General features: G+C 37.3%; 1 protein-coding gene across 9 annotated transcripts in view; it reads right to left on the reverse strand.

The window, feature by feature from the left end:
• The window catches only part of LOC112683109 (protein grainyhead-like), a 97,923-nt gene that overhangs the window by 49,431 nt on the left and 33,168 nt on the right, over positions 1–15,324 (reverse strand). The gene's annotated exons all lie outside the window — the stretch shown is intronic.

Genomic DNA, 15,324 nt, shown 5'->3' on the forward strand with positions numbered 1-15,324 from the left:
CCGCGGAGTAGCGCGGTCGGTCTCACACGTGTCCGTGACGGTCGTCGGGGAAGTTCGTACCGGCATCGGCGGTGGGGAACGGTAATTATATTTTTATTCGTCGTACGTGCGCGTTCCGATATCGGTCGTCGATACGCGTGTGAAAAAACTACGCGTACCCACCACTGAAAATAATGATCTCTCCCACCCCGCGGCCGACGCCAGATCGGTCCAGCCCTTTCGCCGCCTCCGCCACCTCTTACGCGCGCATTCACCCCCTCGACGCCGAAATCCAAGGGTTGCGTGCGCGCGCGCGCGCACTCGCCACGGGGAGGGGCGCGCCGTCTCCCGTTGGTCGCTCTCCCTCCCTTAATCCTACCGCCACGCACCGGACGTCCCCACCGTATTTAGCAGCAGCGTTTAACAGAAGTACAACACGATCGTCGTCGCGCCCGTCCAGACGCGCGACAACCGCTGCACCGAAAATCAGGTTTTTTTTTGCACGATTTTTATTCGCCCAGCCTACTTATCACGTCACATACTATAAATACACCATCACCTATTCGCGCACATTACTGTAATACAACGTTCGTGTGCATATACGCGTTTGTTACATCCTGTCGAACTACATATTGTTGTATCATACATTTTACTCTCGTTGTAATTATTACGCACGGCCACTACAATACGAGTTTCCGATCTGAATATCGTGTACCCGTTGTGTTTGTACACAGATTCGCGGATGAATGACAGTTCCACTTTTTCTTTCCGGAAGTCGAATACATCGACACGAGTCTCCGACGACACTGAACGCTGCGCGCGAGCGAACGCCGAAACAAGATTTACGATAATATATTAAAGTCAATGTTTGTTTTTCTCTCGCAATTTATCCGCTGTAAGATAACATCACAACAGCCTGGTATAGACATCGATCTCCTCTATTATATGTTTTTCCGCGATTCAATCTTCGGATGCCACTTGTGCACCACCATTGAGCGGCGCGCGATTATTTCATATGAATACGAACGCAACGCCTTAATAAAGCAACGAGCAGATTTGAAGAGAAAATAAATCCTCCAACGATAAATCAGTAGGTACACCTGCTATTTACACCTACGGTATATATGGAAATTAATTCCGAAATATATTTTACCGTCGATTGTTGTTCGTGGAATAACATATAAACATGATGTATTATTATACTCTCGACGATTTAACATTGTTTTCGTTTTAAAAGCAAACAACGCTTAACTATATCTGCACTGCAATCACACACATAAGTCATATACTTACCAAACGGTTAATACTTATATATATATATAACTTATAATGCATACCGTTTCCGTTTTAGAACTTCGGTAAAATATAGGTACATGCCGTACAAAATGACAATATTAATATGTGTAGCTGCATCGATTTCTTATATTTTTACAGTGCATCGATATCGAGTGTATATTTAGATGCAATTACATTCGTATGTTTAATCGTATATACGCATACGATAATATCTAATTCAGTTATTGCATTAATAATAATTCTCGACTACGAACGGTATTTTATTTCGTCTAAATATTGCGTACATGTTAAATATTAAGATATATTATAGAATTATTGAAATTAATTTTTTTTCACCGTTCTCGTAACTTTCATGAGTGTTTTGAAAATAAATACAAAAAAAAATTAATTTACTACTAAATTGGTTCATGAATGTAAATATGTAACATAAAATACAAGTGGTAGAATATTTTATACGGAACACGTCTTGTTTTTTATTAATTGAAATAATTTATTCGGTTTGAAAGGGATTACGAAAATCTATGAAGGGTAAAACATTCTCATAATTATATGGTCGGAAGAAAATGTTTATTAATTAACTGTATTCGTATCATTACATTAATTTGTTTCGAAACGAACCAGAACATAATAATCATATAAACACATATATGTATACGTATAAGTCAAATTAAATGATCAAGAGAAGAATAATAACAATGAGTTGTAGATTTGTAAGGAAACGCTAAAAAATTGTAATCGAATATGATATATCAAAAAATAACTGTTTATGTATTATGTATATATATATGATACACTACAGAGATTATTGCATCGTGAGACGACATGTGACCAGATATTGTACTAATAGCTTTTTAAGTAGGCGGGTATACTTAATTTTGTAGTATTATTTATATTTAGTGCATACTGCACCAAGGAGTACCTACATGGATATAGTTTAATGTGAAATATTCAGTGAATATATTACTGCACTGTAATGCACTGGGAATGAACTGGACACGTTGTTGTAATATAATGGGCGAACCTCTTTATTTTTTTTCGTGTTTCACGTCTACGGAAATCGGACTTGACAACTAAATGAAAAAAAAAAAAGTCAACATACAATATAATACCGGCTAATTTAATACGCTCGCACGACGAGTACTTGTACAAGCGCACCCGTCGTCCGTAATTCCCGCGGAAACTGAGCAGCGTGTCGCGGAGGCGGCGGCCAAGTAGAACTGCAACACAGGACGGATACACGTATTACACGAGGAGTCGAGGGGGAGTGGATTAAAAACCGAAAACGTTTTTTTTTTTCTTCCCATTTTTATTACTGCGGCTCGTCGTCGTACGTACGTATACGAAATTTATAAACGCGAACGCTTCTTTTAACAATACACGGGGGCACGATAATCACGTCGGAAACGGTTGATTTTATCCCGAAAACGTTGTGCGGCCGACGAAGAGTCTCCCAAGCATATTATTATGTTACGAATAGTCGTACGCGCACAAGCACCGAAAATGTGTATACGTAGTGCGCGCACGACGCGTTTTCCGTCGAGTCCAACGGCATGTCGGCGTTATATGGCTCGGACGCGTAACGGAACGCGAACAGTTCTCATGGCGTATACAACACATAAATATAAATAACGTATTGTGCGGACAATGGCCGGGATCGCACGTCTTGTATAGTTTTAACAATGTTTAATCGACGGCGACGCGCGTCTGCAGGGCATTGACGGTTGTTGGTCCCCCCCCCCCCCGCCCAATAACCGACGTACTGTACTAACCGTAAAATGATGTATCGGTTTTTTATTTTACGTCCGATTTATTTATGTACATTTATTCATATTTATTATTTAAGGCTGCGATACGTATGCGTAAGCAATAGCCGCACCAGCATCACAGCAGATAGGTAGTAATGGACACACGTGGACGTGCATAGACATTAGACGTAACACGGATACGCCGCGTGCGCGGGGATCATTGCGGTATCGTGTTCGAAATCACATATTGTTATTTGTTATTTACATTGTTATTGCTCGTACACCCGTGCCGCGTTACGCGATAATTCAAAATTTGATCATTTATATTGGAAAAAAATATAATTCGCCCAGACGGTTCCGATTTTTGTACGAGGTTTTGAAATATGCCCGCAACGCACTTCAAATAATAATAACGGATTTTACGATGCACAAAACGCGTATAACTATTAATTTTGCTCGAGTTATTTATTCAAAAGTAAATTTAGATTAACGATGTAAACGGTACAAATATAATATAGCGTTATGTTTTTCAATTTACAACTCAACCGCAGTACAATTCATTTCGATTAATTTCGAAACAAACACGAAAAATACCAACGCATGTGATTTGACTATATAATTCCATCGTATGAAAAATAAACACGTCTCGGCAAAAGAAGTTTTATCTTCAGAATGCGCGAGCGACCAATCGCGATTTTATTGTTTTTCCGAGATATGCGTGCATTAATAGTTGCCTGCCAGGTACGCCTAACGATGATTTGGCCGTTATGAAAATAAAATTACTAAACTATAATCATCCGGATCATTACATTTTCCTCTCTCCCTATAACAATTTGTGTCCATCAAATTATTCATGTAATCAACATTTAGATTCTATCACTTTTAAAAATTGACGATTATAAAAATACAAAAACCTATCTAAAAACAATAAAATGTATTTATAGTCTTTCATTTACATTTTCATCTACTTTGAAAGCAATTTATTATTGTCACCTGATATATTCTGGGTAATTATACGCTTATGGTACGCTTATAATAATGTTTAAATGAAAACGATAGCATAAAAATAAAAAATAATAGCCCATGAAATGACTGTGTGTATCGATAGCCGAACGGAGTGGCGCGATGACGACGATGTACGAGATTGGTTTACATGAAAAAGCAATTACGTATGATTGTATATACACACGTATGGTACACGCATCGCTGTAGTGAAGTCGTTAATCATTCATAAGTGTTTTTTTTGTTTTTTTTTTTTTTTTTTGGTGGATAAATCGTAGGTGACCAAAGTTTTTTTTCTTATAATCCAATAATACGATGGAAAATGCAGACAAAAATGTATATTTCGACTCATTATATACCTTTAGTACTCCACGAGAGCAGGAACGTTTCTCCCCGTATTAAAAAGAATTTCTCAATGTGCACATTACTGACTTGCATACACTCGACGGGTAGTCGCCAATACATCATTATTATCGGAATATCAATATACGAGTAATATACAATATTTATGGTATTATATAAGCAACGAATACATTTTTTTTTTTTTTTTTTTAATACGAAAGACCTCGTATTATGCATACATTTTTATGAACGTAAATGATTACAATATCACAGGATATGATCACGAACAAATGCAAACGTAATTTTTCGTATTCATAATAATTTATTAATTATTATTCAACGGAAAAATAATTATTCCAAGCGCACTGACCGGTAGCCTCGAACGGTAAATTTATTAGTCTTTTACGTACACAGTCTCAAGGTATCAGATTTTTCCACAAAATAATGGAATCGATGTGCGCGCATATATTATTTATGCACTGCATCCATTATATTTTATACACGTTTAAAAATCGCTGCGCGTTATGAACCAACATACGTGTAAGAAAATCATGGGAAACCAAATATCGTAAGCCTTCCCAATAGTTATTAACGCACAGTGATTTCAAGTGTATTATAGACGATGTGGTATGTATTCAATGGCCACCGCCCAGTGTGTTTCACGGGCTGAGCCTCGTTAGGGAGTACAAAACACTCATGTAAGAAAAAAAAAAAACAATAACCGATAGACACTCGGGGACCAATCAACGAAAACACGGTAAGACCATTAGCCCTTCGGTTGATGTTTTTTGTGTACATATATAACACATTACACGGTTTTCTAATGAACAATAATAAATTACGCCTGGTGTGTGTTATATAAATCCAGTTAGGAGCTGTCGATCGACTGGAAATCGGTAAAAAAAAAAACGTATTTTGTTTCATAGACCACCTAATGTAATTATAATAGGTTTTGAAGACGAGAAAATCACGTGATAAATATTTATGTTTGTCCGAGAGATTTTCCATGAAAGTTTTAAAATCATAAGCAAGTGCACGTCAACGTCACAAACTAGTTCGACCGGAATAATCAGTGACCGCACTAACAGCTATCATCGCAACCCCGTGACGTCATACAGGTAAAACGTAAACCGTAGACGAATACGGATTCGTCATAATACCACCGCAATAATAATATTGTTATCCAAACGCGTTTTGTTTACAACCTTCTTATATATATATATATATAAAAAAAATACCTATTCTAATAATTTTAGAAATAATATATTTATTAGCAACATATAAAAATTAAAAAATGTGTTACGTGCACATTTACCATCGTCTGAACTCAATATTTAAATCCAATACAACTACACACATTTGTAACTTATTATATATTAATTATTTTGGTTCGGTTTTCATTGCGCAGAATAACTTATGTTCTTCTCAGCATAAGCGTAGACCCTGAGTAGTCATTTGAATATTTTGCGAACTTCCCCCACCACCAAAATATTTAATATTACCAGGATAATAAAAAACCATATCATCATTCGACATGCTTCGATATAAACGGTGAATATAAAAATATTGAAAAATGTTTATTATTAAATTAAATAAAATTACTCCGTCCACATTTTTTGTTAAAATGAAATGTTAATGCGTTACGTATGACTACCTTGCCAATAAAGTCTGCGGACGCTTATACTTCTGAGTTTTAATGTTTATAACAAAATAAATAACATATTATTCACGGGAAACCAAATAATGGATTAAATCGACGACGGTCATAATACATAATACGCATAAGTATGCATAATTTATATAAGCAATTTGTGCGTATCATCTTTTATTCACCATACGTGGACTTTAACAACGACAAATTAATATAAAAACATATATACTTGAAATTATAATACATTATGATCAGTGTTTTAGTGACGTAATAGTGAACAGTTATAGGTGCAGTGGATATAGGATTCAGTTAAAAATCGTACGGGTCTTTTTTAAGACGATCTAGTTGTGTATCAATTAGTGACTTTAGCGGGAGAAAAAATAATTAATTATTCAAAAGAAATTAGTCCCACGGCTAACTTATAATTATTGTTTGTCAATAAACCTATTTTTGTGACGTCCACATTCAGTAACTCAACAATATGGTCCGATTAACGGACATAAAATCAAAAACCCACGCATTACTCGACCACATTGACCAAAATAAATACTTAATTCTTTTGAAAATATCTATGCTATACATGTGTCCCGAGATTTTAAGAAGCTCGAAGTCAATAGTATTTTACGGACCAAGACGTGCGTTTTCTTCAAATCACGTGCTAACAAAATAATAATAATAATAATAATCATAAGAACGGTGTATAAGACTATATAAATACAAGACAAAACGTGCGTAGTAAAAAGTAATACTTAAATTATTGAAATCCGTGTTGCGTTGGACAAAGTGCGAGAAAACTATATACATAAGGCAAAATTAAAAACATATTTACCAAGCCGTAGAATAAATCACATGCATACTTGGCCGTTCGTAATAATTGTATTTTAAAACAATGATCTTACCTGAAACACATAAAAAAAATGCATATTATTAGTATAATAATTCATACAGACAGATTTAAATGTATTAAATAATGAAATGTTGAGAAATAGCGACGACTTTGTTACAAACTAACTCACAATGACTTTTTTTATGCTCGTATTAACCTTATTTAACTTTTCGTTATCTATAATATATTATATATATATATATCAAAAAATACCTATCTTATAACTCCTCGCCAGTAAATGGCAATAATATTATATAGAACGTCAATTATTCTAGAACCTAGACTAACTACGGCGGTAGTGTTGGTGAGTATATATATAGTATATACCTGCGCCTATATATAGAAGATATACATTCAAGTAATATAAAAACAGTTTATTTTTTTACTGTTGGAGGCAAATGTGTAGGTAGTAATACTTTAATAGCACTTGTAAACATATAAGTAGTTCTCGTTCCCACAGAAGAAGAAAATCATTGCTATTCTCGAGAGAAGGACAAAAAAAAATTCCGTTGGACGCAACGGTATTTGCAGAAAATAGTGTAAATATACTACGTGTCAGCTTGCTTATGCCATTGTCATTTGTGGTTCATCAATCATTCTGAATACGAATAATTTTGGTTCGAGTCTTTTGAAAATATTTCGAGATATTATTTATTCATCAAATACAATATTTCCCCTATTCATACGTGAGACGCGCGTTAGGCCTTTTACTTGAAGCGTATTTATTATTATTTTTTTCTTCAACAGCAGTGTCCTGAACAAACACTCAAACGTGGAACCCTTCAATTATTTTTCACGATGACTAAGCCACATAGGCGTAAACAATGGTCTATCAAACCAAGTGCTCATAAAAAGTCAAGACAAACGTGGTGTAAATTCATATTTTAAAACCCTTTACCTAAAAAATGTTCATGGCCAACTGCAGCTAATGTGTTTAGAATAATGAAATCGTACGTAAATCGTTGAACAATTTTTATTGTGAACGTAGTTTCATTGAAAAAACCTAAATTATTAATTCTAAACGACGCAAAAATATTACCTGTTATTACATAATAATTATAATATATTAGTATTTAGGGTTTAGTAGGTAAGGTTGTTGTTACTTTTCATGATAGAATATCATGCTGTTATTAATTATATTTATTAAAATTAAATTGACTATATTTAATCGGCTAATTCAATAGTGAATCAATAAAAAGTAAAAACCCATTACAATGTAAACAATTATTGTATATATATATATATGACAACTGCAGATCGTGGTGTTTGGCAATTTTACCTGTACCAGTCTTTCTTTTATTATGTATATGTATATACTCGTATATATATATAAATAAAAAACACTTAAATATGAAATATGATTATTATTTTTTTCATCTGGGTCTGTAGTTCACACTGTTTTTTTTTCACACAGAATGCGTTTTATAAAAAGAGTAAAATGAAAACGATTTTTGGTGTATTGTCTACTAATCGACTTTGCGCGCTTACGATACAATGCATGGCTGGAGAAATACAAAAAGGGCGCGCGGGAGAATATTACACACTTACACCTATAGTATGTCACGCGGGAGGAGGAGAAAAGGAACCAATGAATAAATTATATACAATCAAGGGGTTCCTGCTGAGGTGTATTATCCTCCTGCAGCAGGTCTTCCACCACCTCCACCCACGTCAGTGAATCTCTGCACAACGTGCATACACGATGACTATGATGAAATATTATTATGTAACCCGACGTCGTCATCGAGGGGTGTGTGTGTACGTGCACCGCCGCCGTCTCCACTACAGAAAAGAAAATCGTTCGACCATTTATTTAAGTACGTTATACGCGAAGAATATCGTTAAACAGTGTTACATACGATACGTACGTATTACGTATAAACGTTTGGGGAAAAAATAAATAAGATTTTGTTTTACGTCCTTCGGCTAAACCGTTATGTGCGTTAAAATTTTGTTTTCTTCCGAAACACCTCTTCCGCTGTCGTACAATACACAAACGAGACGATAACGCATTAATGTCATTTCAGCCAATTATTATACAAACTAAACAACGTTGTTGCACGCGAATCGTGATATACTGTGGAATACGTATACGCATTGCCGAGCATTAAGACATGCATCTCGTTTAAGTAGACGATAAATCTAGATTTCGTTGGACCAATACAGAGTCGTTTTTTCCCATAATCCATACACACTATATATTATTCTACACAAATACACGCACGCACACACATACACACACACACACACACACACACACAGATGTATTAGGGCTGTATATGTTTTCATTATATTATTAATTCGTATGGAGACGTTATATGATAATGCGCGTAAGGAGATTCGTTTTATTTTTGTCATTAAATATGCATACACGCAGACATGGAAATGTACGCAGTGTTTCATGATCAATGTTGCGCAGCACACACGAACACATATACGCGCAGCCAGGTACATTGCGCAGTATCAGATCCCACGACGATTACTCGCCGAGTCCGAAACCGGCTCGGCACACAGTCTGTTGCTGTTAATCGCTGTACGCACAGCAGCAACAGCAGCAGCAGCAGCAGACCAGACGATAAGGAGTGACGGGGGATGACCAAATTGCAAAAGATTGAGGATGACATCTCGAAAGGTGTACGGGGTGTAATTTCTAGTACGCAGCATAATCACTGCGGGTTCCCGAGTGGCAATGATACGCGTTAAATTCGATTTATTTTGTGTTTCTCGTAAATGTGGCACTTAATTGAAATTAAAATCGCACAAAAACTGACACTATAGAAACACGTTTCTATGACATAAAACGGAGCGTTTCTAAAGATTTTTTTGGGTCATAAGATTTTTGCAGAACTTTTTAGTTCTAAAAGGATATAAAATAAATACTATATAGGCACTTTATAGGTTATAAGAAGTTATCAGAGTACTTCATTTGGTTTCGAACGTTTATATTTTAATCGCACGATTTAATAGAAAAGTCGCTGGATCCAACCCGCGGCTCTCAATACATAAAATACTCGACCTATACACCAAGCATGTATGCAGAAAGTTACGCGTCAAAATTATTCGCGACCGCTGATAATATAACTTATTAAAATACCAGTTCGTAAAATCAATGATTATAAATAATAATATAAATACGATAATAAATGATAATAAATGGTCATACCTACATTTACCGGTAAAAAATTAATTTGTACTACTAAACAAGTATGTGAAATGAACGTATCGACCGCGATTCATTATCGGGCATTATGATCAAAAAACGAAATCCAATAATCTTTGACCATATTCGGAAAGTATTGATAGAGTACTATCATTGGTCCGACCACTTTAATTTTATCATAATCATATACTACAGGAACCGCGTTAAAAATTCCGCATAAATTGTGTAAAATATTCGTTCTGTAAATGTACAAACGGCATTCGAATCCGTATTCGATACAGCTGATATAATATACAATTATAAATACATAGCCACTTAAGTAAACGTGCTGCCGTACATTATACATTATACATACGAACGGAAATTTGAATTTCAAAAAATTATTATGGGTAATTTATTATAGTTTGATATTGCGGCGTTCACGAATACATGACACAGTTATACCCGTGATATTAAATTTCGCGTAGGTATGCAGCAATATAATATGCATTTTAATAGTTATTATAATACCTGTATATACTTTATGCTATTGCAAAGAAAACATTAAAATGTTAAAAAAACAGGTTTCCAGATGAAAATTCGAATACATCAATATTATATTTTCTAATTTCGTGGGAATATGCCAACAAAAAAAAAACGGTGATGTTTTATAAGTATTATAAACGTTTACCATACTTAAAATTAAATATATGCACAGATACAAATAGGCAAATAAACGTTAGAGACGCATCAGTACGACTATTTTATCGTCCGTTAACGCGGAGAAGATGAACAGGTACGGGAAAAAAACGATAGTAACCGTGTGTACGATTTAATTGCTTGTTAAAACTGTCGAAATTTACGAAATAGTTATTGAAACGAGTACGAGGCATACGTGCTTTGCGCGGTCCGCCCGGATCTACGCGTCTTCACTAAAACAACGTTGATCTACGTCGACGGTCCTGGGGAAAATAATCTACGGATCGAATAAGATCACGTCGGATGTTTGTGTACAACATCGTGCCACTTGCGTAGCGGACAACTGTGATCGAGTACTTGGCGCGCGTGCGCACCCGTGTGTATCCTGGTCCTAACGACTGGGCCAACGAAACTCGGAAAAGTCGGAACGGTCCGCGTGCAGAACGCAAAAACGGAGACGACTGTTGTTTTGAGCGCCACGGTTGCCGGGCGATGGGCTCCGCCGAGAGGATCGCGGGCGACGGCCGTCCGGACGCCGACCGTTTGTTCGCGCTGGCCGCGCTGGCGTCGGCCGCGGGCCAATACGAACGAGCGGTCGGGTACGCGGGGCGAGCGGTGGCCGTACGCGTGACCGACGGCCGGCCGGCGACGTTGCTGTCGCGGACCGCGTTCGACCAGCTGACGGTCGCGTACAAGTCGGCGGTGGACGAGCGGCGCGTCGGTTGGCGAACACTCGGCGACCGGTCGTCCGGATCGGACCGCGCGATCGACGGTCGCACGACCGCCGCGGTCGTCGGGTACGCGCGACGCTTGGCCGGCGAAACGGTCGACCGGTGTCGGGACTTTTGCGAGATCGTCGTCCGACACGTGCTGCCCGATCTCGACGATCCGGCGGACCGGGCGCACGCGTTCAAGCTGAAAGGCGACTTTTACAGGTACGGGACACGACCCCGCGGAAACACGTGTCGTAAGACGATAATCACGTGTACAAGAGGGGGATGTTAGAGTAAGAGGTTTAAGGATTTATTAAGAAAATATCATAGGTTTAAATCGGCGTAAAGGTCAACAACTCGCGGAACTTAGGAATCACGAATACGGTCATAAGCTCTACTATCGTAATATGGAGTCGTTTTCTAACCGCTGATTTGCTATAACGAAAATATGTACGATAATTTTACGTTAACCTCCGCTGCGGTGGTGCGTACCCGGGATCTGTAGTTGCGGTTCGCGGTGGAACGAAATATCTAGTAGAAGAAGAAATATTTTTAATTAAAATACGATCGAAAGTCCTTCATTTAGACGCGTAAAGCATTATTATAATAGTCATAACACATGGTATAATATGTGTAATAGCCAAATTCTAACTATGGACTATGGAGTGGAAGTAAGGGGAAATAAACCACCTTTATCGCTCCTTAGTATTGGCAATTGGTCGTCACCGTAGTACATTTTATGACTGCAGATACGTCCTGGCGTCGAAGAAGGATGATTCGTCAAAATATATAAACGACGATTAGTGCTCCGGTATACCAGTTATAAAAGCTAACGTTTTTAAAATTTGCGAGTGTGTACAGCATGTAATATAGTTGTCATGTCGACTAGACCGCGGGCTGTAGTATACAATATTACTTAGTTGGTAAATTATTCATTCAGTAACGCATATAATACTTAATATGTATCGTTTACGAATATACAGCGCACAATATACATGTACGGGGGCAAACAGCGAAGGCGTTTTAAATCAATCAACACGAGAGTATATACGACGCAAATTTAAAAAAAAAAACAAAAATAAATGCGCGTTTTGTTAACAAAACGCGGTCGATAAACCAAAAATAATGTATAAAAGTATAAAACTTACAAAATAAATCACTACAGTAGTGATAAGTTACTCTACTAGAGTGAGAGTAATTCTCGAAAATTAAACATAAAATAATATCATAAAATATATGTATATTATTATAATTGTACACAGTAGGGTGTCATACAGCACACTGCAGCACTCGTATTATATAACAAATCATGTTTTACCATAAAGATTAAGAACGTAGGAAATTAAATCATCGATCGGTTACGGGGTTTTTTATACACATACGTTGCAGTTTATCTGACTACACACAAGTCGCAAACACGGGCGTACAACATAATAAATGTTTCCGATTCGATATATTCTATGCGTAAATAAACGGAGCACGTGTATAAACGTGTGGGCAGGTACACGTATGAAGTGTCGGGCGGCAATCTGAAAGAATGGTCGGCAGCTAAAGCTTGTCGGTCGTACCAGCGCGGGTACGACTCGTTGCGAGGATTTCAGGATCAACGGGAGGAGAAGGAAGAGGTGCTGCGACGAGACCGCACCGCTGCTCGTTTCCAATCGGTCCGGTCGGACTTGGCCGTGAACTTCGCCGTGTGCTTGGAAGGCGTTTTCGGCGCACGACACGCGGCCGCGTTCGTGCGCCGTGAGCTTGTAGACCGCGATCGCTTCGCGCAACCCCGCGAAAGTCCTACCACGGCTGACGAACACGATTACTTGCGCGATTACTCGAGATACTTGCGCCTGAGGCAGGATGACGGTGTCGACGCGGAGGAGGGATCGGTCGACCTCAGCCCTGGGTTCTGCACTGCCGACGTTTCGGATGCCGAACCGGAGTTCTGATACACGACCAGTATCAGTTGTTATCGAATATACGTACTTATGATCCATACAGGTTCGCAACGAAACGTTTTCATACTTATCAAGTTATTCGCATGCTAAAACGTGTTTCGTGTGATAATACAACATATATATATATCCGCAGATGTGTTTATAAACAAGAATATCGTAAACGGTATACATACGCACGAATATGTGCAATCGATGATTCACCATTTGATTATCATTCATTCATTTCTATATCCACACGCGGTTCATGTACGATAATAGTTGTGCACAGTAGATTGCCAAACACGTTTTGTAACCAAAGAGAAACTACCGAACAATAGTGCTCAGTTTATACCGATGGTACACGGAAAAATTGAAATCAATCAAAAACATTTTGCTAAGTTGACGCGATAAGAAAATATACACTTTTTTAATACATTATGTGTTAAATATTTATTGGCGGAAAAAACAACATTATATGAGCATTTGTTAAACTGTTCACACTCAATGTATCTTGGAGTCGAATTACGAATAAAAAAAAAAAAAAAAAAAGATTCAGTAGATATAATATTTAAATTCTACACGACCACAAAAAAAAATATAATAATAAAAAAATGTAATACTAATATATGGTTTTGCGTATCAGACAGATTTAGTTACGCCCATTGAAATCTACTAATTTTATATTACCCAGTATCAGGTGACTCATCAAGCGAAACTTTTAAATCCATTGCAAGTGTATAACAAAGGTAAAAAAAAAAATGACTTAAATGAATAAACGAGTCATACAGTAAATATATAATTAAATCGGTTATACGTTTACGTATATTAAATAAGATAAAACTATAATAAAATATAATGACTATTTGAAAATATTTAAAACGCCGTAACGTTCGCAAAAAAAAAAAATAATAAATATATCAGAACTTGAAATTATTATTGTTACATTAAATTGACCGATCGGAAGCGCGTGGTTCAAGAGCATAAGCTATATATCTACGCAATAGCGAATTATATGGATGTATTTAATTATTTGAATAAAATTATGGTACTTTCCAAGTTCAGGAAAACAAATGTATTTCTCAGGAATCACATAATATTTTATACCCTATTCCAATGCAGCCACCACCGCAAGCCTGCACCGCCAGACAAAGTGGACGAAAGAATAGAAAAAAAAAAACCACTACGACGTCGAAGAAAAAAAAAACATAAGTAGATACACAGGAGCAATTCAAGGTCTTCCGGCGGAGACGGACTGCGTGGCTCGTTAGAAGGAAAAGTAAAAAAAGTTTATAAACATATACGTAATATAATATATTATATATTATACGGTCTCGGGTCGTAGAAAAAACATTGAATTGGCGTCGGTGGCAATCTGTTGTAAATAATACACTCACCTATTATACTCTCGCGTATACGTCCGCCGTACGTTTAATGTTATGCGGGGCCTAACCGCAGTATATTTGCGCGCGCGTACATACGAACACACGGTGTACACGTTATTAATCGACGGAAAATAATAATAATTCGGTGAGTTATCACACGGCGGCGGCGGCGGAAAAACGATCGAGTTATGTTAATTGGTTTACACTCTCGCGCGCGTATAATCTTTTACGTATAAACGTTGCGCTGTGACGATGGAATATCGAGTGTTGTGTTCTTCTCCGCCCTTCCACCCGTAGCATATAATAACAGGGGGGCCGGATCACCCGAAGGCTCGCTATCGTTATTATTATATATTATTTCATTTTTTTATTTTTTACCTCGAGTCCGAGATAAACATGCATTAATAATTGTTTCTCTTAACCACCGCCGTACCAACAACAACACTCTTGGTCTTAACGCGGCGTGTGCGTGAGTGCGTGCGAGTTTGTATGCGTGTGCACACGTGTAGAATATATGTACAAAGATTGCTCGGGTGTCCGGCTTACGATATATGCGTGC

The sequence above is a fragment of the Sipha flava genome, unplaced genomic scaffold, assembly GCF_003268045.1.
Source record: "Sipha flava isolate LNK unplaced genomic scaffold, YSA_version1 219_pilon_pilon, whole genome shotgun sequence".
Lineage (NCBI taxonomy): Eukaryota > Metazoa > Arthropoda > Insecta > Hemiptera > Aphididae > Sipha > Sipha flava.